This window comes from Atractosteus spatula, chromosome 5, assembly GCF_055471065.1.
Source record: "Atractosteus spatula isolate fAtrSpa1 chromosome 5, fAtrSpa1.hap1, whole genome shotgun sequence".
NCBI lineage: Eukaryota > Metazoa > Chordata > Actinopteri > Semionotiformes > Lepisosteidae > Atractosteus > Atractosteus spatula.
Window position 1 is genome coordinate 3116443 of NC_142710.1, and position 26879 is coordinate 3143321.

Sequence of the window (26879 nt, forward strand, 5' to 3'; positions counted from 1 at the left end):
CTGCTGCACATACTGCACACATGTGGCTAGTCTTAAATGAGCTGTGTGATCTGTTGCGGTCAGACATGCTTCTGTGTTAAACGCAGAAGGAGAAAACAGACTGGAGACTCCGATCGAGCAATGCGGCTGTGCTTTTCTCCCTTGGAAAGGTCACGCATTCCACGAAGTAGGCAAGAACACGAGTGTATGAGCGAACAGGAACCGCCTATGTCAGATGAGCAAAAAAAGTCCTGGCCCGTATGAGGATCGACCTCACAACCTTCAGATTATAAGACTGATGCGCTACCTACTGCGCTAACGAGGCCAAATATGAACCTAATCTGAAAACGAGCCACTCGGGGTTTTCAACTGTCTGTTCCCTAATCTAGCGATGCTCCCTCATGGATATTGAATCCGCCTTTTGATCTCACCAATACTTTTTCTCCTTGTTTCTGTTGCAAGACCGTCTTTGAGATCCCACCTCGCTCAAGTCCTTCTGGCTGAAGTGGCCTCCCTGCCTCAGCAGCGAGCCCTCGTCAGCCATCGACACGTCTGCGGCTCGCTTGGCCCTCCGACTCCCGATCTGCTGAGATGAGATTTAAGCAGAGAGCGCCCAACCCGCTCTCTTCGTGCTCAGTTTTGGGATTTCTATCTCTCTATACCGATAATCACCAGCGGATTCACTAAGAAAACACAAAAGGTAGCGAAACAGCCCCACTGTTTCATTTCAAGAGCTGTAGAGTCTCTCCAGCAATCAGAAGTTCCCGCGGGTTTAGATAAATTAAACTTTAATTGACTTTTTTAGACTTCACCCATCAGATGGCTCACAAGAACCAAACGCATCTGCGACAGATTTGAATGCCGGAGTCTTGCTGTATTTCTAATACCAGTGTGATACTCGAGGACCGTAGCGGGGTTGCAGTGGCTCATCGGACTGGCTGACGAGTATGTCAGCAGTCAGGATGGCCGAGCGGTCTAAGGCGCTGCGTTCAGGTTGCAGTTTCCTCTGGAGGCATGGGTTTGAATCCCACTCCTAACACACAGCTTTTCTTAATCTTTATAAATATATAGAAATATCAACTTAATCACGAAGAGAGCGGGTTGGAGTGGAAATGATGCGGGAACGAACCCGTGTCAGTCCGGGAGAAAGTGGGGTCATGTTTGTAGTCGTGGCTGAGTGTTTAAGGCGATTGACTAGAAATCCACTGGCGTCTCTCCGTGGGAATCCTGCCGACGACGTTTACTCGTGGAAAGGAGTTTTGGAGTTTTTGGATACAAACTGAATCGACTGCATTGAAGACCCACCTGAACGACAGTTAGATTACGGATGAGCTGGTGCCTCGCAGCTCCCGGATTGGCTGTGATTATATCGGTTATGAAGCAGCACATTTAAAAAAAATAGATTTGAAACCCCCTTATATCTAAATGGCCAGTTTCCTGTCAGACCTTTAAACGTTTATCTGAAGAATAAACAATTGCGACTTTTTAAACAATTTCCGACAATTAAGAGAAATGCACTTCTTTTTGAGCAAGATCTAGACTCAGGTTTACGAAGTGAAAGTAATTCTGATTTCTTCACAATAAGAAAAGTCTTTTCAAGGTAGAGACAGTGGCCCGTACGGGGATCAAACCCACGACCTTGGCGTTATTAGCACCACACTGAGTTAACAGGCCCTGTGAAAAACATTTCCAGATCTGACCCTGAGCAAGTCAGACTGTGGAGATCTTCCACAGACCTGAGAAGGACCAGCGTCTAATTCAGGGCGGGGGAGGGACACATTCTCAGTCCCAGGAACCGCACAGTAACCAGGACGACCACAGGTCCGAGTTTAAATACCAGAGTGACACCGGCTGGTGAATCCCACTGGTGACACACAGCTACTGTCATGTTGTTTCATAACCTCGTACCTAGAATACATACTGTATGATTTCAGGATTTATTGAGCCACCGCGACCCCACTATGTTCCTCGAGTATCACACTGGGATTAGAAATACAGCAAGACTCCGGCATTCAGATCTGTCGCAGATGCGCTGGGTTTTATAAGCAAAAAATGTTTAAGAAGAAGGTGAAATACTGCTGTGTATTTTCCTCTTGTTTAGCCGCCACTGCCGGCTATACACAGTATGATAATATTGCAAATATCGTATTATCTGAGGCTGCAAACAATTCCTTATAGTTGCAACATTTCATCTTAATATTCCATATTAAGTGGATTTAAAGATGATAAACAGTTGGAAAGCAGATTAAATGAAGATAATCATTTCACCAACATGTACTGCTCCACAAGTGCCACCTAGCGATGGTCTTTGCTCAGTGAATCAGCACTGTGTGATGAGAAATGATGCGTGTTCTGAGTGGCGACTTGTTCCTCTCCAGGCTGTTACTGAGGTGCCTCTTTGTTTTGGAAACTGAAATGGATTTCAAGTCCAGCGCCCTAACCACTCGGCCACGACTACACGCACAAACCTACCTTCTCCCGAACTGACACTGACTCGTTCCCGCATCATTTCCAACCCAAAATCTCTCTGCATGATTAATTTGCTATTCCTGTCTCTCTATATCGATCATCACCAGCTGATTCACTAAGAAAACAAAAGGTAGGAAAACTCAGCGGCAGATTCTTGACGCACGAGGCCGGTTAGCTCAGTTGGTTAGTGTGGTGCTAATAATGTCAAGGTCGCGGGTTCGATCCCCGTACGGGCCAGTGAGTCTCACCTTCACACACCCACTATTTCTAGTCTACCGACGCAGAAATGCACATCATTATGAAAAGACGACCTATAAATAAATCAAAATTACTTCCACTTCTCTTTATTGGTAGAATATCGAAATATTCCGCAAATTAACGGAATTGTTTCATCTTCGGATGAACTTCTAAAAAGATTCTTCCGGGTTACAGGCGGGGATACTCACCCCTATACTAACGAGGAGCGGGAGCTCTGTTTCCTCTCAGGAGACGTTTCCTCTTGGGGCTGATATTTCAGGATTTGGCGATTTGGCTTTCATTTCGATTATCTTCAGAAACTTGTTCCCAGCTGTGGAACCGCTACTGCTCCCCCACAGAGGCTACTAACACGTTCGGAATCGATTATTTCAGCTTCGGTTTTGAGTTTTAAAACGCGTTAAGAAGTCCTTCCGACAGAGCATGGGCCAGGTGAGAGGAAATGGTGTTTTCACCGGTCTCGGATGTGTAAAGACGCCTATAAACTGTTAGTGAGTAATATAAATTAATTAATGGTGAAGTAATTAATTTCAGTTTGTAGTCTATTTCTGTTGTTTCCACTCTTGATGAAACCAGACAGTTGAGCCACTTTTAAAGACACAACTACACTAACGAGGAGCGCGTGTCTACCGCTGAGCGAGAGATCTGTTCACTGTCAGGAGACATTTCCTCTCAGGGCTGATCTTTTAGGTTTCAGCGTTTAGTTCATCTTCATCCTTCTTTTTGCAGGAGATTGTAATAACAATTACGGATTAAAAAAAAAATCTAACTCAGATTTTTGAAAAACTTCTAAAAGTTGACCGACTGCCCCTTTGGAAGGGAAATGTATATAAGATCTCTCTCCCTGCTTCAGAAACTGTCATCACACTGGAGAGAAGTTACACGTGTCCATACGCGCTTCTGACAGGAATCACAATAACATCGCAGTGAAAGCAAATGGCGTTTTCACCTGTTTAATTGCACGTTACTGTTGGAAAATACAACGGAATTCGTTATTCTTCTGATATGAGTTTAAACATCGTTTAATTGTAAGTGAAGTCAGCTTGTTAAAAATGAAACCAGCGCCCCGTCGCAGAAATGTACCCCGGTCTCCCGCGTGAAAAGCGGGGATCCTCCTGTGCGCCATACTGACGGGGAGCGACCGCGGTGAAGTTAGCTTGAAGCTCGAAAGCGATTTTGGCCTGTAGCGTTTTCACGAAATCCCCTAGAGTTACGAGAACGATATTTAGGAATATAAATATATTATAATTCTGAGAAGTATAGGACTGACCTCTTTAACAACGCACGATGTGTAATTCTGCGTCTGTGAATTGAGAAACAGAGATGTCTGTTTTATAAAAGGCGAGAGAGTGGCATTCAAATCTGTCGCAGATGCGCTGGGTTATATAAGCAAAAAAATGTTTATGAAGAAGGTGAAATACTGCTGTGTATTTTCCTCTTGTTTAGCCGCCACTGCCGGCTATACACAGTATGATAATATTGCAAATATCGTATTATCTTCAGCTGCAAACAATTCCTTATAGTTACAAAATTTCACCTTAATATTCCATGTTAAGTGGATTTAAAGATGATAAACAGTAGGAAAACAGGTTAAATGAAGATAATCGTTTCATCAACATCTACCGCTCCACGAGCGCTTTAGACTTTAACTTCAACACAGTGATCACTCGGCACTACTACACCGCGCTCAGTGATGACTGGGCTCTGTCTACATTAGACATGCGCTTTCACAGCCTAGCCCACCTGCTCAGGACCTTCTCACTGTCTCTAAAGAAGAATTACACGTCACTGTGACAAGCCTGTCTTAGAAGTGCTCTGTGCTCTGTTTACAACAAAAACCACAGCCCGCTTGAGTCTAGGTCTTACTGACAGAGAAATGTATTTTTTGAAATTCTTGGGCTAAACTTTTATTGTGTTGTTTTGTTGTGCTTCAGTCATCTGTTTGACCTTCCTCGCGGGGAAATTATAAAGACTCTACAGTTCGGACACCTACTCTGATATTTCGATCTTAAATTAAGGTCTGCTTCTTTTGACGGTCTAATTATGCAAAGAGTGTAAGACCCAAGTGCTCGTTTATTAAAGTCCGAGATCCTGACCGATTTGACTTTATACCGATAATTGCAGCAAATTAATGAAGAAAAGAGAAACACGAGAAAAAAACTGCTGCACACATGTGGCCAGTCTTAATGAGCTGTTGCTGTCAGACGTGTCTCTGTGTTAAACGCACAAGGACAAAAACAGCCCGGAGACTCCGATCGAGCACTGGGCTGTGCTTTTCTCCCTTGGAAAGGTCACGCATTCCGCGAGGTAGGCAAGAACACGCGTGTATGAGCGAACAGGACCCACCTGGCACGAGTGAATGACCCCCCCGCGAGCTCACTGGAAGGAGAGAGGGGAAGGGTGGGCTCGTTGGTTTAGTCCAAGCGAACGGCGCGAGTCTCACTGCACTGGTCTGTCTCCGGTCTCTGTGCGCGTGAACACCTGAAATTTGAGAAACCAGTTTTCACATGGCTCGTTGGTCTAGGGGTATGATTCTTGCTTCGGGTGCGAGAGGTCTCGGGTTCAAATCCCCGACGAGCCCGTCTTTTTTTCTATTATTGTAGGAAGACATATCCAGCCCTCCTCGGGAGCACAGCAGAGCGAGTGTCATGAGGTTATAGCCAGGTGGTGCAGCTGACGGGCTGACTGCTGGTTTACAAGATCCGGTGGTGGAGACACCTTCACCACTTGGAGTTTATCTGCTGCTCTCATGTATCATTATTTTAAAAAGGTGTGAGTGGACACCGAGCATCATAGCGAGGGATTGAACTGTGTTTATCGCGGACTAAACATCTCGTATTCGGCGTGGAAGTGAAGAACACGCGTGTGGGAGTGAACGTCCCACGCCCCATCTGTGAAGAGCCCAAAACAGCACCGATCCCTGCCCAGTGTGAGGATCAAACTCACAACCTTCAGATTATGAGACTGACACGCTACCTACTGCGCAATGGCTGAGCTGCAGTATGAACTCACACGATATGATTTCAACTCAAGCGGTGAGATCCACACCATCCGCTGTCACAATAAATCCCAATCTGTCATTTAGGATCCCAGCCATTCCGGAACAAACTGTTACTGGCTACAGCTGAACTAGTAAGCATTCCACTACACTGCAGTACTGTAGTACACTGTAAAAGATGAGAATGTCTCTGTGATATATTTATTATATTTCTATATTTTATACCGATAAAGAAAAGCTGTGCATGTCAGGAGTGGGATTCAAACCCACGCCTCCAGGGGAGACTGCGACCCAAACGCAGTGCCTTAGACCACTCGGCCATCCTTCCTTCTGACATCTTTGCCACCCGGTCCCATGAGGCACTGCGACCCCACTACGTTTCTCGAGTATCACACTGGTATTAGAAATACAGCAAGACTCCGGCATTCAAATCTGTTCCATATTAAGTGGATTTAAAGATGATAAACAGTTGAAAAGCAGATTAAATGAAGATAATCGTTTCACCAACATCTACGGCTCCACAAGCGCCACCTAGCGATGGTCTTTGCTCAGTGAATCAGCACTGTGCTACTGGCGCTGTGTGATGAGAAATGACGCGCGTTCTGAGGGGCGCCTTGTTCCTCTCCAGGCCATTACTGAGGCGCCTCTCTATCACCTTAACCACTCGGCCACGACTACCCGCACAACCCCGCCTTCTCCCGAACTGACACGGGCTCGTTCCCGCGTTATTTCCATTCCAACCCGCTCTCTTCGTGCTCAGTTTTGAGATTTCTATCTCTCTATACCGATAATCACCAGCGGATTCACTAAGCAAACACAAAAGGTAGCGAAACAGCCCCACTGTTTCCTTTCAAGAGCTGTAGAGTCTCAGAAGTTCCCGCGGGTTTAGATAAATTAAACTTGAATTGCCTTTTTTGAACTTCACCCATCAGATGGCTCATAAAAACCAAACGCATCTGCGACAGATTTGGCAGGAGAGAGGGGAAGGGTAGGCTCGTTGGTCAGTCGAACCAACTGCACTCACTGCAGTGGTCTGTCTCCGGGTCTCTGTGCGTGAAGAACACCTGTGAAACTTGAGGTGAAAGATTTTGTACAGCTCGTTGGTCTAGGGGTATGATCCTTTTTTTGGCTTTGGGATTTGAACACCCTAAGCGAGAATCATGTCCCTAGACCAACGAGCCACAAGGTGCTTGTAGTCATGTACAGTAGATATATGTTCATATGCTGTAGACTATATATATAGTTTCTCATATACGAGTGTGATTCGGGCTTGAAACATGTCATCCGATAATGTAGCGAACAGCCGGCAATACTGGACAGCCCTTCCCTCCTGTGGCATCGATCCCACTACCTCTCGCATGCCAAGCGAATGCTCTACCATTTGAGCTAATCCCCCTTGCTTTGATTGTAATCAGCTCTGTCCCATGCACATAATTCAGGGCGGGAGAGGGACACACTCTCAGTCCCAGGAACCGCACAGTAACCAGGACGATCAAAGGTCCGAGTTTAAATACCAGAGTGACACCGGCTGGCGAATCCCACTGGTGACACAGATTCTCTTATGTTGTCTCCTTAGAGCACTAATGATAGAAGTCTACATGTACATGGAAATGTTCATAATGTCTACAACACTACGTATTTTAAATTACAGGTTTTATTCAGTAGTAAGTTTACTGTTACCCATGATGAACCGGTGTCCAGTCCCAGTGTTGGGGTCCTTGCTCGGGGTCCCCTGAACCCCACAGTCACCTGGATGATTAGGTCCGATGAGTCACCGCGCTGTCGTGAGGAATTTACCTTCCCGAGGGACTAAGTGCAGGTTGGGTCATTTAAAAAAAATCATTTTTCATTCTCCACTTCATTCCCCATTTGATGAAATTGAGTGTCTCTGTTTACTGTGCAACTGAATACATTTCATGTAGAAAAATGACGGTTTGATTTGACTTTATACCGAAATTTAGCAGCAAATAAATGACAAAAAACACAAAACTCGAGAAAAAACTGCTGCACATACTGCACACATGTGGCCAGTCTTAATGAGCTGTGTGATCTGTTGCTGTCAGACGTGCTTCTGTGCTAAACGCACAAGGACAAAAACAGCCTGGAGACTCCGATCGGCTAATGCGGCTGTGCTTTTCTCCCTTGGAAAGGTCACGCATTCCACGAGGTAGGCAAGAACACGAGTGTATGAGCGAACAGGAGCTGCCCTTGTCAGAAGAGCAAAAGAGACCACAGTCCTGCCCCGTGTGAGGATCGAACTCACAACCTTCAGATTACGAGACTGACGCGCTACCTACTGCGCTAACGAGGCCAGACGTGGCACTGCTCTTGAAAACGAGCCACTCAGGGATTTCAAGCGTCTGTTCCCTAATCTAGCGATGCTCCCTGCTGGATATTGAATCCGCCTTTTGATCTCACCAATACTTTTTCTCCTTGATTCTGTTGGGAGTCCGTCTTTGAGATCTCACCTCGCACAAGTCCTTCTGGCTGAAGTGGCCTCCCTGCCTCAGTAGCGAGCCCTCGTCAGCCACCGACACGTCTGCGGCTCGCTTGGCCCTCCGACTCCCGATCTGCGGAGATGAGATTTCAGCAGAGAACGCCGGAGCCACGCTTCATGCGAAGAGAAGATGAGCAGGAGGAGCGGCTGTTGAACGCTTAACAATCGCACAGCGCTCTCTCCGCAAGGAGCGAATGTGGATACAGGAGACCTGTCGGCACACAGAGCTCTAAACTCACTCCTGGAGGAGGCAGAAGGACGCTCTACCAGCTGAGCTCACCCCCCTTTATTATTGGACATTATTTTTTTTAATTAGTAACTTAATATAACTTAATATGCAGGACACACTAATGTAGGATTCTGACTTTGTCGATCTGCTGTTTGTATATAAGTGAACGTCCCTCACTATTGAAAGATCGGTGGGTTTGGTTTTCTTCTGTTCACCACAGAAGTCCCACCTCCGGCTCTGTCCCGATCCGAAGCAGTCGGTTCAGTTCGCCTGGGGTTCCGAGCCGGACTCGGACCTGAAAGAGCTGTTCTATTCTTTCACAGGCAGCGTACAAAACTTTCAGGGGGAGCTGTCACAGTCTAATATTTTCAGAAACCAACATCATGAGTCACTGTTGATCGTGAACTAGATTTCAATAATGACACACAATTACATCTTTCAAATCCATTTAGAATGGCGTCGGAAAGAATCATTTCAAATTGTTAAACAATCCACTAACCAGATTTCTCATAGGGGCCTACAGACGTCGAGGAGTGACGATCAGTTTCTCTTTTATGGAGAAAAATAATTTTATTGGAACAAAGGGGTTTAAAATGAGCAGTTAGAAAGTAATTAAACTGGTTCTGTGTGCCTCTTTGCTTTCCTCCTGTACTCTAAATCCTGATGTGATTGTGTTCCCAGCTGATTTAATTGTTGGAAATAAACAAAGGTCAAGTGTTACCTGGTGTCCCGTCCTGTCTCTTGAGTGTGACAGTGCGCAGTGTCTTGAGCCACAGGGTGGTTTTTTAGGTGAAGGGGGCTGCAGCTCATGTCCTCCAGTGCCCTGTTGCAGTGTGGGGTGTTGGCCAGAGCGCCCCCTAGTGGTCCCCCAGCACTAGGTCTAGCTGCAGCCTGCCTGTCCTGGAGGGAGGTCTCCTGTAGCAGGACTGAGTTGCCCCCAATTGCCTGCTGGGCTCGGGAGCAGAGAGGGGGTCCCCAGCCCGGGTACTGGGGAGCCCTGGTCCAGTTGAGTCTTGTGGCGATGATGCTGAAAGGGAGAGAGGAATGGGGTTTAGTTGGAGATGGAGATTTGAATGGCCGTTCCTGAGGCGCCTCTCTGTCAGCCGACATGATCAGCAACCGGTCGAGTTCAAGCGCAGGATCACGAATGACGAGAACTGTGACACAGAGACACTCCCTGTCAGATAGAAAGATAGGACAGACGTGCAGCCCAGTCTGATAGGAATGCAAATGTTAATTGATGTTATTTGAATCTAACATAAGGGAAAAACAGACACACGTAGTCAACAGGATTCAAACATGCATGGGGAGACCCCAATGGATTTCTAGTGCATCACCTTAACCACTCGGCCATGACTACACACACATCCCCAACTCCTCGTGAACTGACCCAGGCTCGTTCCCGCATCATTTCCAACCCAACATTTCTCTGCGTGATTAATTTGCTATTTCTCTCTCTATATATCGATCACCACCAGCGGATTCACTAAGAAAGCAAAAGGTAGGAAAACTCAGCGGTAGATCGCTGACTTACGAAGCTGGTTAGCTCAGCTGGTTAGAGCGTGGTGCTAATAATGCCAAGGTCGTGGGTTTGATCCCCTTACAGGCCAGTGAGTCTCATTCTCACACACCCACTATTTCTACTGACGCAGAAATACACATCATGATGAAAAGAAAAGACGACCTATGAATAAATCAAAATTACTTCCACTTCTCTTTATTGGTGGAAATTGCAGAAAATAACGGAATTGTTTCGTCTTCGGATGAACTTCTAAAATGGTTCTCCCGCGGGACAGGCGGGGAGACTCACCCCTATACTAACGAGGAGCGGGAGCTCTGTTTCCTGTCAGGAGACGTTTCCTCTCGGGGCTGATCGTTCAGGATTTGGCTTTCATTTCGATTATCTTCAGGAACGTGTTCCCAGCTGTGGTACCGCTACTGCTCCCCCACAGACGCTACTAACACGTTTGGAAACGATTATTTCAGCTTCGGTTTTGAGTTTTAAAACGCGTTAAGAAGTCCTTTCGACAGAGCACGGGCCATGTGAGAGGAAATGGTGTTTTCACTGGCTCTCGGATGTGTAAAGACGCCCATAAACTGGTAGTGAATACTACCTCCCAAAGGGGAGATGGGTATCGAACACGGGCTCGTTCCCGCATCATTTACACTCCAACCTGCTCTCTTCGTGTTTAATTTACTATTAATTGATTAAATGATTCTCGCTTTGGGTGCGAGAGGTCCGGGGTTCAAATCCCGGACGAACCCGTCTTTTTTTCTATTGTAGCAAGACATATCCAGCCCTCCTCAGTAGCACAGCAGAGCAAGTGTCATGAGGTTATAGCCAGGTGCTGTAGCTGACAGGCTGACTGCTGGTTTACAACATCCGGTCGTGGAGACACTGCTCTCATGTATCATTATTTTAAAAATGTGCGAGTGGACACCGAGCATAATAGCGAGGAATCAAATCTTGTTTATCGCGGACTTAACACCTCGTATTCGGCGTGGAAGTGAAGAACACACACTTGTGACAGTGAACGTCTCATGCCCTATCTGTGAAGAACCCAAAAAGGCACTGAGCCCTGCCCCGTGTGAGAATCAAACTCACGACCTTCAGATTATGAGACTGACGCACCACCTACTGCACTAACAAGGCTGGATGGTGGCTGTGCTCCAGCTCATGTTGAAATGAACATTAAATATATGAACATTATTTCCGTGTGACTGTGACCATATTATATACACCTCGCTCAGTGATGACTGGGCTCTGTCTACATTAAACATGCTCTTTCACAGCCTGGCCCACCTGCTCAGGACTTTTTCACAGTCTCTTAAGAAGATTTACACGTCATTGTGACAAGCCTGTCTTAGATTTTTTTTATTTTTTAACTTCTCATTAACAACGCAGGATGTATAATTCTGCATCTGTGAATTGAGAAAGAGAGGTGTCTGTTTTATAAAAGGTTAGACAGTGGCCCGTACAGGGATCAAACCTATGATCCTAGTGTTAGTAGCACCACACTCTAACAAACCGAGCTAATCAGCCTCCTGCTGCATCCTGTCTGATTTGTTGCTGTCAGACGTGCTTCTGTGTTAAACGCACAAGGACAAAAACAGCCCAGAGACTCGGATCGAGCACTGGGCTATGCTTTTCCCCCTTGGAAAGGTCACGCATTCCACGAGGTAGGCAAGAACATTCGTGTAGGAGCCGCCTGTGTCAGAAGAGTAAAAGGGACTACATCCCTGCCCCGTGTGGGGATCAAACTCACAACCTTGAGAGTATGAGACTGATGCGTCCATGGTGAAATGTTAAACAACCGGCAATCTGTGCAGGAAGGAGCCCCTCTGAAAAGAGCACCGGGGCACAAGCTCGTCTTTAATCCCATGGACGGTCTTCACTAGAGGCACGGGGTCGAACCACACTTCTCACACAGGCTTGTTTCCCCTCGTGTGTGAAAGTATTTCATGTGTGATTGAAAATGAGACAAACTCCAGTCTCCGGTTAGAGCTGAAACAGCAATCCAGAACAATCCAGCAATCCGCCTGCTTGAGTCTAGATCTGACTCAAAAATAAACTCATTTTATTCTTTATTATTGGACATTATTTTTTTAATTAGTAACTTAATATGCAGGACACACTAATATAGGATTCTGACGTTGTCGATCTGCTGTTTGTATATAAGTGAACGTCCCTCACTATTGAATTGGTGGAAAGATCGGTGGGTTTGGTTTTCTTCTGTTCGCCATAGAAGTCCCGCCCTCGGTTCTAACGACCCGCAGCGTCCGGCTCTGTCCCGATCCGAAGCAGTCGGTTCAGTTCGCCTGGGGTTCCGATCCAGAATTGGACCTGAAAGAGCTCTTCTTTTCTTTCACACGCAGTGATCAAAACTCTCAGGGGGAACTTTCACAGTTAATGATGTTTTCAGGAACAATAATCACACATCACAGGAACAAGTAAACATTTATTCCTGCTGAAAAGAGAAGACACAACGTTTCGGCTGCGGAGCCTTCTTCGGGTGTCGGGAACGGATCATCAGTCACTGTCGATCATTAATTGCATTTCAAAAATCACACACAGTTACATCTCACAAAACATCTCATTAAAATCTGTAATTCCACAGGAATGGGCGATGAAGCAACAACAAGGTGACACCTGCAACACCAGAACTGGACACCAGTCCATCTCGGGTCACAGTAAACTTATTACTGAATAAAATCTGTAATTTCACAAGAATTATTGATGAAGCAGAAACATATTAATTGTCATCTGACCTGAATGAATCCCTTGTGAAGTAGGGGCCCCAGTGGCCTAATGGATAAGGCACTGGCCTCCTAAGCCAGGGATTGTGGGTTCGAGTCCTACCTGGGGTGTTTCCTTTTAAGAGCTCTGTGATGAGTGAACAACTTGACTGTATATGTTAATAATTTTTATTTTATATAGTGCCTTTAAAAGTGGCTTCTCAAAGCACTTCATAGAATGACCACAACAATAAATGTCCTCGTGGGTTCAATCCCCACTCCTGGTAGACTCTTGTTATGAACTTGAGTTTTGAATCCACTTCATATGAGGTCAAATCAAATCCAATCAAAGTTTATTTATCAAATGCACAAAAATAAGGCGTGCAGCAGTAGTTGCTGGCAATGAAATGTCTTTTTCTGCGAGCTCACAAAAATGACAAGAATCACAAAAATCACAAAAATTCACAAAAACACAAAAATCACAAAATTGAGGTTACATTATTGAAATTGAATAAAACTCAATGTGAGTAGAGCTGTTATGTGTCCATGGTGTATGCAGTATATACATGTAGTGCAGTTATTCTGAATATAGTGAGAATTGTGTGTCCATGTAGCCATTACAGGTGATTTGCTAAGGAGGTACAGGTTGGCTACTTAGCAGTCTTATTGCCTGGAGGTAGAAGGTATTCCATAGTCTGTTGGACTTGGACCGAATGCTTTGGTACCGTTTACCGGACTACAAACTGCAATTTGTGCCAAGCCATGCAGAGTCTTACAGGTGAGCATGAGGATCTTAAAGTCCACACGGAATTGGACAGGAAGCCAGTGCAAGGACTCCAGGACAGGAGTAATGTGATCACTTGCACTAGACCTGGTCAGGATTCTGGCTGCTGAGTTTTGGACAGACTGGAGTTTGTTCACTGTGGATTTAGATACCCCAGTGAGTGGAGGGCTATAGTAGTCGGTTTGGGAAAACATAGAGTAGTTAATTGCAGTTTGTAGTCTGTTTCTGTTGTTTCTGCTCTTGATGAAGAGCGGACGCAGGTGGGAGCGTCTCTCTGAGGAAGAGTCCCATCATCCCGCAAGAGAGAAGACCAGTCGATCAGATGTGCTCTGACACGGCAACATGAGGAAAGCTGTGTGTCAGGAGTGACAGAGAGGGATCCCCTACCAGATGAAATGGTACACTAAACACAACTTTCACGACTTGTGAAAAGTATCACAAGCTCTACATAAACGCATCAGCGAGCTCATTATTTTTTTCTGACACTCAGCGTTTTGATTGATGCGCAATTACACACCATCTGGAACATTGGGGGACAGCAGTGTACATACGGACGTTCACAACGCAAGAAATACTGCTCACTGGAGTTTACTGCGAAAAACCCGTATCTGACCATAGGAAACAGAACAGCACAGTCTCCAGTTACCCAGACTGTAAACACGGGAATAAGGCTTTGTTTGATTTCTGAAACCCTTTCTGTATGTCCTGTTTTCATTCAAGTAGGGGTCAACTATATTCACAATACTGCTGACAGCAGGAAAATTCCCATTCTTTACTCAACAGCTTTTTAAAAACAGCACCCATGATGTTCAAACCGATTTTTTTACACAGAAGACTGACACAGCTTTGCGTTGTGAATCTCTTTTTCTGGTGGTTTTATGGAATGTGGCACTGTGCACTGGGATGGGGGGGTGCTGTTCACGAGGCAATAGCATTTAAACTACAGCACCCACAATGCTCTAACCAAGAGTTTTACACACTAGGCAGGCCCCCTGACCTTTCACATCCTTGCTTTGGTTTGTGAAACTTTATTCTTTTATTCTTTTTTAAGTTTTTTAAGTTAGCACTACAGGTAATTTACTGGAATAGGGGGTCTTATTCATGACTTAATAGCTTTTTAAGCACAACACCCACAATGCTCTAACCAAGTGTTTTACACACTAGGAGGCCCCCTCACCTTTCACAGCATTGCTTTGGGTTGTGAAATTTTTCTTTATTTTTATATGATTTTGTCGGCACTATTAGACAGACAGTACATGGGGATAGGGGGTGCTGTTCACGAGTCAGTATCACTATCTAACACTCCACAAGCGCCACCTGGCGATGGTCTTTGGTCAGTGGATCAGCGCTGCGCTACCGGCGCTGTGAGATGAGAAATGATGCGCGTTCTGAGTGACGCCTTATTCCTCTCAAAGACGATACTGAGGCACCTCTCTGTACCCACAACTCTCCCCTGAAGTAGACCTGTCAGCCGACGTTATCAGCAACCGGTCGAGTTCAAGCGCAGGATCACGAATGACGAGAACTGTGACACAGAGACACTCCCTGTCAGATAGAAAGATACAGATGCAGCCATTCAAAATGCGCGGGCGATACCGCATTATTTTCCGGTACGCTGTACGCAGTCTACCGCAAGTTACCGGTAAATACCGCTAGTTACCGTAAATTCTCCTATAATACAACAAGCAAAATAATAGTATCTGGAATTTTCGCAAGGTGGAGCTAATAAAGCTCAACCTTTCATGTTTGAGCTGTGGCCATCAAAGTCTTTAACGAAGATATTACTAATAGTATTACTAATGAATGACCTTGGACAAGCTGTAAGTGTAAACTCAAAGTATTGCCCTAGTCAACATTCTTTTTTTCATTGACCGTCTTTGTAAAAGTAACACCACAGCATTTCGCAATCACGCATTTGTTTTCAATCATGCAAAGTACAGTAATTTTTGAGAATCGATTCACCATGCCTTTCACATGCTCATAAAAGAGATTGATTTAGGAACATAAACATATTACCGTATGAAAACTGTACTGTATACTGTAAAGTATGTATATGTATATTTAATGTCTTAACTGTGCCCGTTTAAGTATTGAATATTCATATCTAATTTTACCACTGAAGGGAAATCTTAGTAGCTGAGCATAAAAAGAATAGGAGCATACTGCAACGCGTGTGAAGGCCATAAACGATATTAATTTTGGAACATAAACATACAGTATATGGCTGGTCTCGGTACTTTAAAGAAAACATACACGAAACATGGTTTCATTATGACCAGAATCGGTCTTGAGATATTTTTAACTTGATTTACAGTATTTGAGAGGTGTGTCTTAACACCGATACTACAGTACATAAATACAGCCTTAGTTTCGGAAACCATCCCTGAAAGTTCCAACAATACGTAAATACTGCTCACGTACTGTATATGTTTCTAGGTTTATATTATGCACTTTTGAGCAACTAATAAGAAGCGCGAAACGGTATGCCCAGGGCGTTTTAGTTTCGTTTTGTGCTGGGACTCTGCTTTAACAATGTCGCCGTGGATTGATTAGAGATATCAAGTACATACAAGTCATTTTTTAAATGTTGTAGTTCGTCTTGTAAAAATGTTACGAGTACATCATCTATCAACAATTACACAGGTTCTGTTTCCATATTGCGGTTTTGGTTACGTAATATTATTTTCTAAATTTCACGTTGTGAATATATGATTTGGGCAAACAGAGCCGCAAAGAAGTACGTTATGGGTTGTTGTTTTTTTTTTGCAGTTTTATCTAGAACAAGCGATGCTTAAACCTTTGTCTGATTCTTGTGAAACTATCCACACGACAGTTACAGTACCTAGGAGTTGACTTCAGTGATGTCACTGATGGGATGTTTCTAAAAATCCATCCTCTGTAAAACGTCTTCTCTAGTTGTCCTGCATATGTATTCGCTAATGAAGCTGTGTGTTCTGAGCCTGGATCTCTACATTTCTGTATGAACCAGCTTAGAGGGCTAAAGACAGCTTGTGTTTAAATTGAGTGCAAGGTAATTTATGCTTCTAAAGTCATGGTCAGCATTTATTATTGTACTGTGCTGTAAACTTGTTCTGTGCCTAGTCACATTATTTTATAGCGTTTTTATAGTGTTATCAAATCTGGTGGCGCTGTGTGTTAGTTTCCTGACTCCCATGTCACATGGTCTGTGATTGAATCCCATGGAACTATGACTTTATTTTTTAACAAACATTTCTTTGAAAAAATGAAACGTTTCCCTTGGTCAGAGATTAAATAAAACCTCACTCGCACCAAACAAATTTATATTTCTAAATATCACAACATGATCGAATTTAAGTCTTTTTAATAACAATGAATAGTCACCTATGTGTTACAAAATAAACATTTATATTGATTTGAATCACGTTTTGATTTAAATCGTAAACGCGTGTTTAAATATGTGTTTAAAGGCGGTATACTGTATAAAAGCGCTGAATCTTATGGAGTGTGTTCCGCCGGGGATTCAAAAAATTTATTTTTTTTAATCGCGTATCTAAGGAAAATTGCAGTATAACTTTGTTCATGCACAAACAGTGGCATGTTACATTATAATTTGGGTGTCTCCTCTTGCCAGAAAGCTCTAAATTGCATTTTGAGTGCGGTTTTTGACTTTTTTAAAATTGCAACCCATAAATAAAGCTGATAAAGCTTAGACTAACTGTATTCTAAACTGTATTACAACAGCACATTGGACAATGCAACGTAAATTGCAAAAATGCACTTGGAATCTGTCCAAGCCCTCCTACGAAAATTATTTAAACTGCGACACTGATCATTCATCTCTAAATAAACTTTATTTTATATAGCGTTTTAGGCGAATAGGTAATTAGATTGCTCATAAACCTAATCGCTTTTTCTACATAAACACAGCGTGATTGCTCTCTGAAAATGCTTTTGCTTTATATTTAGGCTCAGATTCCAACTATAGATCGCATTATTATAAACTTTCTTGGAAAAATGTATTTTATGTAAACCATGTTTGCTATTAATTCATTTAGGGCTAAAATACGTTCATTGTCTTCCAATCGAGTCGAGTTGACATTAGAAGCTTGCCACTCCCGGACTGTTACACCAACGCATTAGCGTGTTAAAGCGATTTCATTGAGGAGCCCAGCTACCAGTTAACACTGTACTTCCTACTTTGAAAATACCTGTGAAACCGGTTTAATTCGTCACAGCCAGCACTCCTGCAGAGAGGGGGTTGTACTCGTAAAGTAGAAGCAGGCGAGACTTCCAGCGAAAGACACCTCCCCCCCCCCCCAAAAACCCAGTAAGCAGTAATGCTTTATGTTGAAAATTGAGGTGGATTTTGTTTATGATAAAGAGGATAAACTGGGATGGGAGGAGGGTTTGGTTTTGCATAAGGGGCGGGATTATGATAATTGGAGGAATTTGCGAGAGTATAATGGTTTGATATATTTGATTTTGTATTGTGGTCGTTATCTATGTTTTTGGTTGGTATTATGTTTATATGGTTGTTTTTGTTGGTTGGTTGTTATTATGGTTATTAATAATACGATCTATAGTTGAAATCTGAGTCTAAATAAAAAGAAAAAGCAAGTGATTAGGTTTATGAGCAATCTAATTACTTATTCGTTTAAAACGCTATATAAAATAAAGTTTATTATTAATTTGCTGGACAGAGCGGTGAACATTATTATGCATAAGACAAAGATAACGATCCTGATCGGTTTAGAAATCTGTGTACGCTGTAAGGTTTTTACTTCTTAAACTTTTAAAATACACGTTTCGAATAGAAAGAAATCCTCTTCCTGGTACAGTCGCATGAAGAGAGAGGCAAAACAGCCCTACACAGCCCTGTCGCAGTACACGAATATAATCATATCGTTATTAAATTCTTTAGATACGCGATTCCATATTATATTAGCAGAAAAGCTTAAACTACCACTTTTTCACACGCTATTTCACATGTTAGTTAAATTTAATTTATTTATATATTATATATTTATATCTCTGACCAAGGGAAACGTCTCATTTTTTCAAAGAAATGTTTGTTCACAACGGCGACTGTCAGAAGATAGGACACAGCGGCTCAGGCACCCGCTGAATGGAAAAGGGGCACTTTAATGTTCTGTATGGCTAATACTAAAGCCAATACTAATATTCAATACTTTAATATCCTTTTCTGTATGTTTAACAATAGTGGGTACTGGCCTAATTCGTCCCTGCTCCCGTTGTTAGGTGTTAATGTGTTGTTAAGTGTGAATTTGTACCTGTTTCCCTGAGGTCTGGCTTTTTTTCTGGAAAACCATAACTCTCTTGTCTTGTCTTGTCCAGATTGACTGTCAGCGCCCAGGTCTGACAGTGCTGCTCCAGGAGTGCCAGGTTCTGGCGCAGCCTCTGTTCTGTGGGCGACAGCGGGACCAGGTCGTCTGCACAGAGCAGGAACTCGATTTCCATAATTAATGCAGATCAGTAAATCAAGGGACAAAACAATTATTGCGCCCGGGTCCTCAATGGGCTTTGACGTGCTAATGTGTTGGTTTAACAGTCCGGGTGTGGCAAGCCTCTAATGTCTCCCGACTTTGAAAACCAAGTAATAACTTAACTATATGTGCAAACGTTTCATATGTTGCTGTTGTGGATGCCTGTGGAGTGTATCTTATTTGCCGCGCGCCCTCCCCCCCTCTCTCCCTCAATTCAATTCAATTCAAGGTGTTTTATTAGCATGGCAGATGGGTTCAATCAGTGTTGGGTATTTACTTTGCTTTGAGATTCCACTTTTAAAGGTGATATATAAATTTTTGACTAAAATAAATTGATATCTTTGTCTTCTAAGCTCTCTGTGTACAGTGGAGCCTCCTGTCCAGCCAGCACATGTCCACAGACATTCACAACAGCGACATATCATAAAACGTTTGCACATATAGTTAAATTATTAGTTGTTTTTCAGGAAGTTAAAAAAAACACTTGAACTACTTATCCAGTCTCTCGAAATAAAAAAACTAATAATGATGTAACATGCCACTGTTGGTTCATGAACAAAGTTATACTGAGATTTCCTTAGATACGCAATTAAAAAAAAAAAAAAAAATTGGAATCACCGGCGGAACACATTCCATAAGAATCAGCGCTTTTGCAGTATATTTCACCTTTAAAGGTGGCTTCTCAAAACGCTTTACAGGATAAAAACAACAAGAACAGCAACAACAACAATATTGTATTTCATTGCACTTTGAAAACCAGGTAATAACTTAACCATATGTGCAAACGTTTCATATGTTGCTGTTGTGGATGCCTGTGGAGTGTATCTTATTTGCCGCGCGCCCTCCCCCCCTCTCTCCCTCAATTCAATTCAATTCAAGGTGTTTTATTAGCATGGCAGATGGGTTCAATCAGTGTTGGGTATTTACTTTGCTTTGAGATTCCACTTTTAAAGGTGATATATAAATTTTTGAATAAAATAAATTGATATCTTTGTCTTCTAAGCTCTCTGTGTACAGCGGAGCCTCCTGTCCAGCCAGCACATGTCCACAGACATTTACAACAGCGAAATATCATAAAATGTTTGCACATATAGTGTGCAAAAATGCACTTTATTTACTAAAAATAAGACAGAGATACTGTATCAATTTATGTTGCATTAGCCTGATTATGATTAAAAAAACACATATAATTAAACACGCGTTTGCGATTTAAATCAAAAAACGATTTAAATCAATATAAATGTTTATATTGTATCGCATACTGTCCAGCCTCCATTTCTCTATAAAAATTTACTCTATCACACACACACACACAATAGAAGCAGGAAGCAGAAGCAGGGACCGTTGTCAGAAGGGAAGAAGGTGACTATTCATTGTTATCAAAAATGACTTAGAATCGATCATGTTGTGATAGTTTGAAATATAAAAGTCAATTGATTGTCCATAATATCGCTATTCTATTTTTTCGAAGAAATGTTTGTTAAAAGAAAAGTCCAGCACCAGCTGGATTTGAACACACAACCCATGAGCTGATAAGCGGGCACGTAGAATATAATAATATCGTTATTAAATTCTTTAGATACGCGATTCCATATTATATTCCCTATTAATCAAATTCTAAAAGTATGCTTGTTGACTCCGGTATCTCTTTAGTTAAAGACTTCGATGCTTAAAATGTTTAGGGAGAAATGGAATACTGGTGTGTATTTTTTCTTTAAAGTACCAAGACCAGCCATATACAGTACTGTATGTTTATGTTCCAAAATTAATATCGTTTATGGCCTTCACACGCGTTACAGTATGCTCCTATTCTTTTTATGCTCAGCTACTAAGATTTCCCTTCAGTGGTAAAATTCTATATCTACAACGGGCACAGCAAAGACGTTTACTGTAAGTCTTTCTACGACAGACCAACCGACCACGAGTGCGCCTGTCGGTCATCCAATCACGTACTGCAGTGCCGCGCGTCATCTTGCGTCACAATGCGCGACGCCACCTGTGGTACGTGTCTGTAACGCGCACTTTGAATGGCTGCATCTGTAGGACAGACATGCAACCCAGACAGAAATTTAAATGTTAACAGACACATCATTTGAATTTACCATAAAGCATCACGTAGTCGGCAGGTTATGAACTGCACGGGGAGACCCCAATAAAGCTGTAGTCCATCGCCTTAACCACTCGGCCACAACTACACGCACAGCCTCACCTGCTCCTCCGCCAGCTGATCCCATCAACCACCAGGACCCCACTACGGTCCTCGAGTATCACACTGGTATTAGAAATGCAGCGAGACTCCGGCATTCAGATCTGTTTTATAAGCAAAACAATGTTTATGAAGAAGGTGAAATACTGCTGTGTATTTTCCTCATTTTTAGCCGCCACTGCCGGCTATACACAGTATGATAATATTGCAAATATCGTATTATTTTCAGCTGCAAACAATTAATTATAGTTACAAAATTTCACCTTAATATTCCATATTAAGTGGATTTAAAGATGCTAAACAGTAGGAAAAGAGATTAAATGAAGATAATCGTTTCACCAACATCTACCGCTCCACGAGCGCTCTAGACTTTAACTTCAACAAAGTGATCACTCGGCACTCCTACACCGCGCTCAGAGATGACTGGGCTCTGTCTACATTAGACATGCTCTTTCACAGCCTAGCCCACCTGCTCAGGACCTTCTCACACTTTCTAAAGAAAATGTACACGTCTTTGTGACAAGCCTGTCTTAGATTTTTTTTAACTTCTTATTAAGAACGCAGGATGTATAATCCTGCGTCTGTGAATTGAGAAACAGAGGTGTCTGTTTTATAAAAGTTGAAACAGTGGCCCGTACGAGGATCGAAACCGCGACCGTGGCGTTATGAGCACCACGCTCTAACCAACTGAGTTAACCAGCCTCCTACTACCCACTGCGTGATCTGTTGCTGTCAGACGTGCTTCTGTGTTAAACGCACAAGGACAAAAACAGCCCGGAGACTCCGATCGAGCACTGGGCTGTGCTTTTCTCCCTTGGAAAGGTCACGCATTCCGCGAGGTAGGCAAGAACACGCGTGTATGAGCGAACAGGACCCACCTGGCACGAGTGAATGACCCCCCCGCGAGCTCACTGGCAGGAGAGAGGGGAAGGGTGGGCTCGTTGGTTTAGTCCAAGCGAACGGCGCGAGTCTCACTGCACTGGTCTGTCTCCAGTCTCTGTGCGCGTGAACACCTGAAATTTGAGAAACCAGTTTTCACATGGCTCGTTGGTCTAGGGGTATGATTCTTGCTTCGGGTGCGAGAGGTCCCGGGTTCAAATCCCGGACGAGCCCGTCTTTTTTTCTATTATTGTAGGAAGCCCTCCTCGGGAGCACAGCAGAGCGAGTGTCGTGAGGTTATAGCCAGGTGCTGCAGCTGACGGGCTGACTGCTGGTTTACAAGATCCGGTGGTGGAGACACCTTCACCTCTAAGAGTTTATCTGCAGCTCTCATGTATCATTATTTTAAAAAGGTGTGAGTGGACACCGAGCATCATAGCGAGGGATCGAACTGTGTTTATCGCGGACTAAACATCTCGTATTCAGCGTGGAAGTGAAGAACACGCGTGTGGGAGTGAACGTCCCACGCCCCATCCGTGAAGAGTCCGAAACAGCACTGAGCCCTGCCCCGTGTGAGGATCGAACTCACGACCTTCAGATTATGAGACTGACGCGCTACCTACTGCGCTAACGAGGCTGGACGACGGCTGAGCTGCAGTATGAACTCACACGATATGATTTCAAATCAATCGGTGAGATCCACACCATCCGCTGTCACAATCCTGTCAACATCCAGGCTGTTACTGAGGTGCCTCTCTGTTTTGGAGACTCAAATGGATTTCAAGTCCAGCGACTTAACCACTCGGCCACGACTACACGCACAAACCTACCTTCTCCCGAACTGACACAGGCTCGTTCCCGCATCATTTCCAACCCAAAATCTCTCTGCGTGATTAATTTGCTATTTCTGTCTCTCTATATCGATCATCACCAGCTGATTCACTAAGAAAACAAGAGGTAGGAAAACTCAGCGGTAGATATGTGTCTCACGAGGCCGGTTAGCTCAGTTGGTTAGAGCGTGGTGCTAATAACGCCAAGGTCGCGGGTTCGATCCCCGTACGGGCCAGTGAGTCTCATCTTCACACACCCACTATTTCTAGTCTATCGACGCAGAAATACACATCATTATGAAAAGACGACCTATAAATCAATCAAAATTACTTCCACTTCTCTTTATTGGTGGAAATCGCAGAAATTAACGGAATTGTTTCATCTTCGGATGAACTTCCAAAAAGATTCTTCCGGGTTACAGGCGGGGATACTCACCCCTATACTAACGAGGAGCGGGAGCTCTGTTTCCTCTCAGGAGACGTTTCCTCTCGGGGCTGATATTTCAGGATTTGGCGATTTGGCTTTCATTTCGATTATCTTCAGAAACTTGTTCCCAGCTGTGGAACCGCTACTGCTCCCCCACAGAGGCTACTATCACGTTCGGAATCGATTATTTCAGCTTCGGTTTTGAGTTTTAAAACGCGTTAAGAAGTCCTTCCGACAGAGCATGGGCCAGGTGAGAGGAAATGGTGTTTTCACCGGGTCTCGGATGTGTAAAGACGCCTATAAACTGTTAGTGAGTAATATAAATTCATTAATGGTGAAGTAATTAATTTCAGTTTGTAGTCTATTTCTGTTGTTTCCGCTCTTGATGAAACCAGACAGTTGAGCCACTTTTAAAGACACAACTACACTAACGAGGAGCGCGTGTCTACCGCTGAGCGAGAGATCTGTTCACTGTCAGGAGACATTTCCTCTCAGGGCTGATCTTTTAGGTTTCAGCGTTTAGTTCATCTTCATCCTTCTTTTTGCAGGAGATTGTAATAACAATTACGGATTAAAAAAAATCTAACTCAGATTTTCGAAAAACTTCTAAAAGTTGACCGACTGCCCCTTTGGAAGGGAAATGTATATAAGATCTCTCTCCCTGCTTCAGAAACTGTCATCACACTGGAGAGAAGTTACACGTGTCCATATGCGCTTCTGACAGGAATCACAATAACATCGCAGTGAAAGCAAATGGCGTTTTCACCTGTTTAATTGCACGTTATTGTTGGAAAATGCAACGGAATTCGTTATTCTTCTGATATGAGTTTAAACAAACGTTTAATTGTAAGTGAAGTCAGCTTGTTAAAAATGAAACCAGCGCCCCGTCGCAGAAACGTACCCCGGTCTCCCGCGTGAAAAGCGGGGATCCTCCTGTGCGCCATACTGACGGGGAGCGACCGCGGTGAAGTTAGCTTGAAGCTCGAAAGCGATTTTGGCCTGTAGCGTTTTCACGAAATCCCCTAGAGTTACGAGAACGATATTTAGGAATATAAATTTATTATAATTCTGAGAAGTATAGGACTGACCTCTTTAACAACGCACGATGTGTAATTCTGCGTCTGTGAATTGAGAAACAGAGATGTCTGTTTTATAAAAGGCGAGAGAGTGGCATTCAAATCTGCCGCAGATGCGCTGGGTTATATAAGCAAAAAAATGTTTATGAAGAAGGTGAAATACTGCTGTGTATTTTCCTCTTGTTTAGCCGCCACTGCCGGCTATACACAGTATGATAATATTGCAAATATCGTATTATCTTCAGCTGCAAACAATTCCTTATAGTTACAAAATTTCACCTTAATATTCCATGTTAAGTGGATTTAAAGATGATAAACAGTAGGAAAACAGGTTAAATGAAGATAATCGTTTCATCAACATCTACCGCTCCACGAGCGCTTTAGACTTTAACTTCAACACAGTGATCACTCGGCACTACTACACCGCGCTCAGTGATGACTGGGCTCTGTCTACATTAGACATGCGCTTTCACAGCCTAGCCCACCTGCTCAGGACCTTCTCACTGTCTCTAAAGAAGAATTACACGTCACTGTGACAAGCCTGTCTTAGAAGTGCTCTGTGCTCTGTTTACAACAAAAACCACAGCCCGCTTGAGTCTAGGTCTTACTGACAGAGAAATGTATTTTTTGAAATTCTGGGGCTAAACTTTTATTGTGTTGTTTTGTTGTGCTTCAGTCATCTGTTTGACCTTCCTCGCGGGGAAATTATAAAGACTCTACAGTTCGGACACCTACTCTGATATTTCGATCTTAAATTAAGGTCTGCTTCTTTTGACGGTCTTATTATGCAAAGAGTGTAAGACCCAAGTGCTCGTTTATTAAAGTCCGAGATCCTGACCGATTTGACTTTATACCGATAATTGCAGCAAATTAATGAAGAAAAGAGAAACACGAGAAAAAAACTGCTGCACACATGTGGCCAGTCTTAATGAGCTGTTGCTGTCAGACGTGTTTCTGTGTTAAACGCACAAGGACAAAACCAGCCCGGAGACTCCGATCGAGCACTGGGCTGTGCTTTTCTCCCTTGGAAAGGTCACGCATTCCGCGAGGTAGGCAAGAACACGCGTGTATGAGCGAACAGGACCCACCTGGCACGAGTGAATGACCCCCCCGCGAGCTCACTGGCAGGAGAGAGGGGAAGGGTGGGCTCGTTGGTTTAGTCCAAGCGAACGGCGCGAGTCTCACTGCACTGGTCTGTCTCCGGTCTCTGGGCGCGAAGAACACGTGTGAAATTTGAGGGGCAGCTTGTCGCAGGGCTCGTTGGTCTAGGGGTATGATTCTCGCTTTGGGTGCGAGAGGTCCCGGGTTCAAATCCCGGACGAGCCCGTCTTTTTTTCTATTATTGTAGGAAGCCCTCCTCGGGAGCACAGCAGAGCGAGTTTCGTGAGGTTATAGCCAGGTGCTGCAGCTGACGGGCTGACTGCTGGTTTACAAGATCCGGTGGTGGAGACACCTTCACCTCTAAGAGTTTATCTGCAGCTCTCATGTATCATTATTTTAAAAAGGTGTGAGTGGACACCGAGCATCATAGCGAGGGATCGAACTGTGTTTATCGCGGACTAAACATCTCGTATTCGGCGTGGAAGTGAAGAACACACGTGCGTGAGTGAACGTCTCACGCCCCATCTGTGAAGAGCCCAAAACATGATTGATCCCTGCCCCGTGTGAGGATCAAACTCACAACCTTCAGATCATGAGACTGACACACTACCTGCTGCACTAACGAGGCTGGATGATGGCTGCTTGCCAGCTCATGTCGAAATGAACATTATATATATGAACATTATTTTCGTGTGACTGTTGTAACAGACCATATTCCCCCAAAAGATTAAAACGCCGTGCTGAAGAAAAGGGAAGATCTCATCTTCATAACTCACCGGTAAAGAGACCAGAACACCACGCGAAGTCAATAAAGCGCATTAAACTGATGACCACAAAACTTTGAAACGTACATCTGGCAAACAACGTTCAGAAATGGAGTAAAAAGCAAGCGTGAGTTATAACTAAGCAGTCTGAGTGTGGGTCGTGTCATGGGTGACGGGGGAAAAGTCTCTCCCACTTTCATCATTCCATCCCGAGAGTGTTTGTCCTCTCTAGTACATAGAGCGCAAAAGCTGTAGGATGCGGGCATCATCCCGCTATCTCTCGCATGCTAAGCGAGCGCTCTACTATTTGAGCTAATCCCCCTTCCTGTGTTAAAGATCAGCTCCCTCCCGTGCACATTAAATCCCTCACGAGTCTTCTGCGCGATCGCACACTCGTGAAAAACACACTTGAAATCAAAGCACTCACGACCTCTCTGGCTCGTTGGTTTGAGTTTGCTGTTTGGTTGCAAGAGATCCCGGCCTCAAATCCTGTCTTATTCCATGATTACAAGAACATATGTCCAGCTCTGTTCGTATTTTCTGCTTTTATGAAACGACTCCTGACACACTGCGATTTTCTCATGTTGGTTTTTTAGAGTACATCTGATTGACTGGTCTTCTCTCTTGCAGGGAGATGGGACTCTTCAGTGAGGGAGTCTCCCA

At 43.8% G+C, this 26879-nt stretch overlaps 8 non-coding genes across 8 annotated transcripts; 4 read left to right on the forward strand and 4 right to left on the reverse strand.

Moving 5' to 3' along the window:
- Positions 1-231: 231 nt before the first annotated feature.
- On the reverse strand, positions 232-305 carry trnai-uau (transfer RNA isoleucine (anticodon UAU)). The gene has a single exon. It is a non-coding gene; the product is annotated as a tRNA-Ile (tRNA).
- A 5641-nt stretch (positions 306-5946) lies between these two features.
- On the reverse strand, positions 5947-6036 carry trnap-ugg (transfer RNA proline (anticodon UGG)). Its single transcript has one exon. It is a non-coding gene; the product is annotated as a tRNA-Pro (tRNA).
- Positions 6037-7939: 1903 nt separating this feature from the next.
- On the reverse strand, positions 7940-8012 carry trnat-cgu (transfer RNA threonine (anticodon CGU)). Its single transcript has one exon. It is a non-coding gene; the product is annotated as a tRNA-Thr (tRNA).
- A 4710-nt stretch (positions 8013-12722) lies between these two features.
- trnar-ccu (transfer RNA arginine (anticodon CCU)) lies at positions 12723-12795 on the forward strand. Its single transcript has one exon. It is a non-coding gene; the product is annotated as a tRNA-Arg (tRNA).
- A 9385-nt stretch (positions 12796-22180) lies between these two features.
- Positions 22181-22252, forward strand: trnap-cgg (transfer RNA proline (anticodon CGG)). The gene has a single exon. It is a non-coding gene; the product is annotated as a tRNA-Pro (tRNA).
- Positions 22253-22582: 330 nt separating this feature from the next.
- On the reverse strand, positions 22583-22655 carry trnam-cau (transfer RNA methionine (anticodon CAU)). The gene has a single exon. It is a non-coding gene; the product is annotated as a tRNA-Met (tRNA).
- Positions 22656-23010: 355 nt separating this feature from the next.
- Positions 23011-23084, forward strand: trnai-aau (transfer RNA isoleucine (anticodon AAU)). The gene has a single exon. It is a non-coding gene; the product is annotated as a tRNA-Ile (tRNA).
- Positions 23085-25605: 2521 nt separating this feature from the next.
- Positions 25606-25677, forward strand: trnap-ugg (transfer RNA proline (anticodon UGG)). Its single transcript has one exon. It is a non-coding gene; the product is annotated as a tRNA-Pro (tRNA).
- The last annotated feature ends 1202 nt before the right edge of the window (positions 25678-26879 follow it).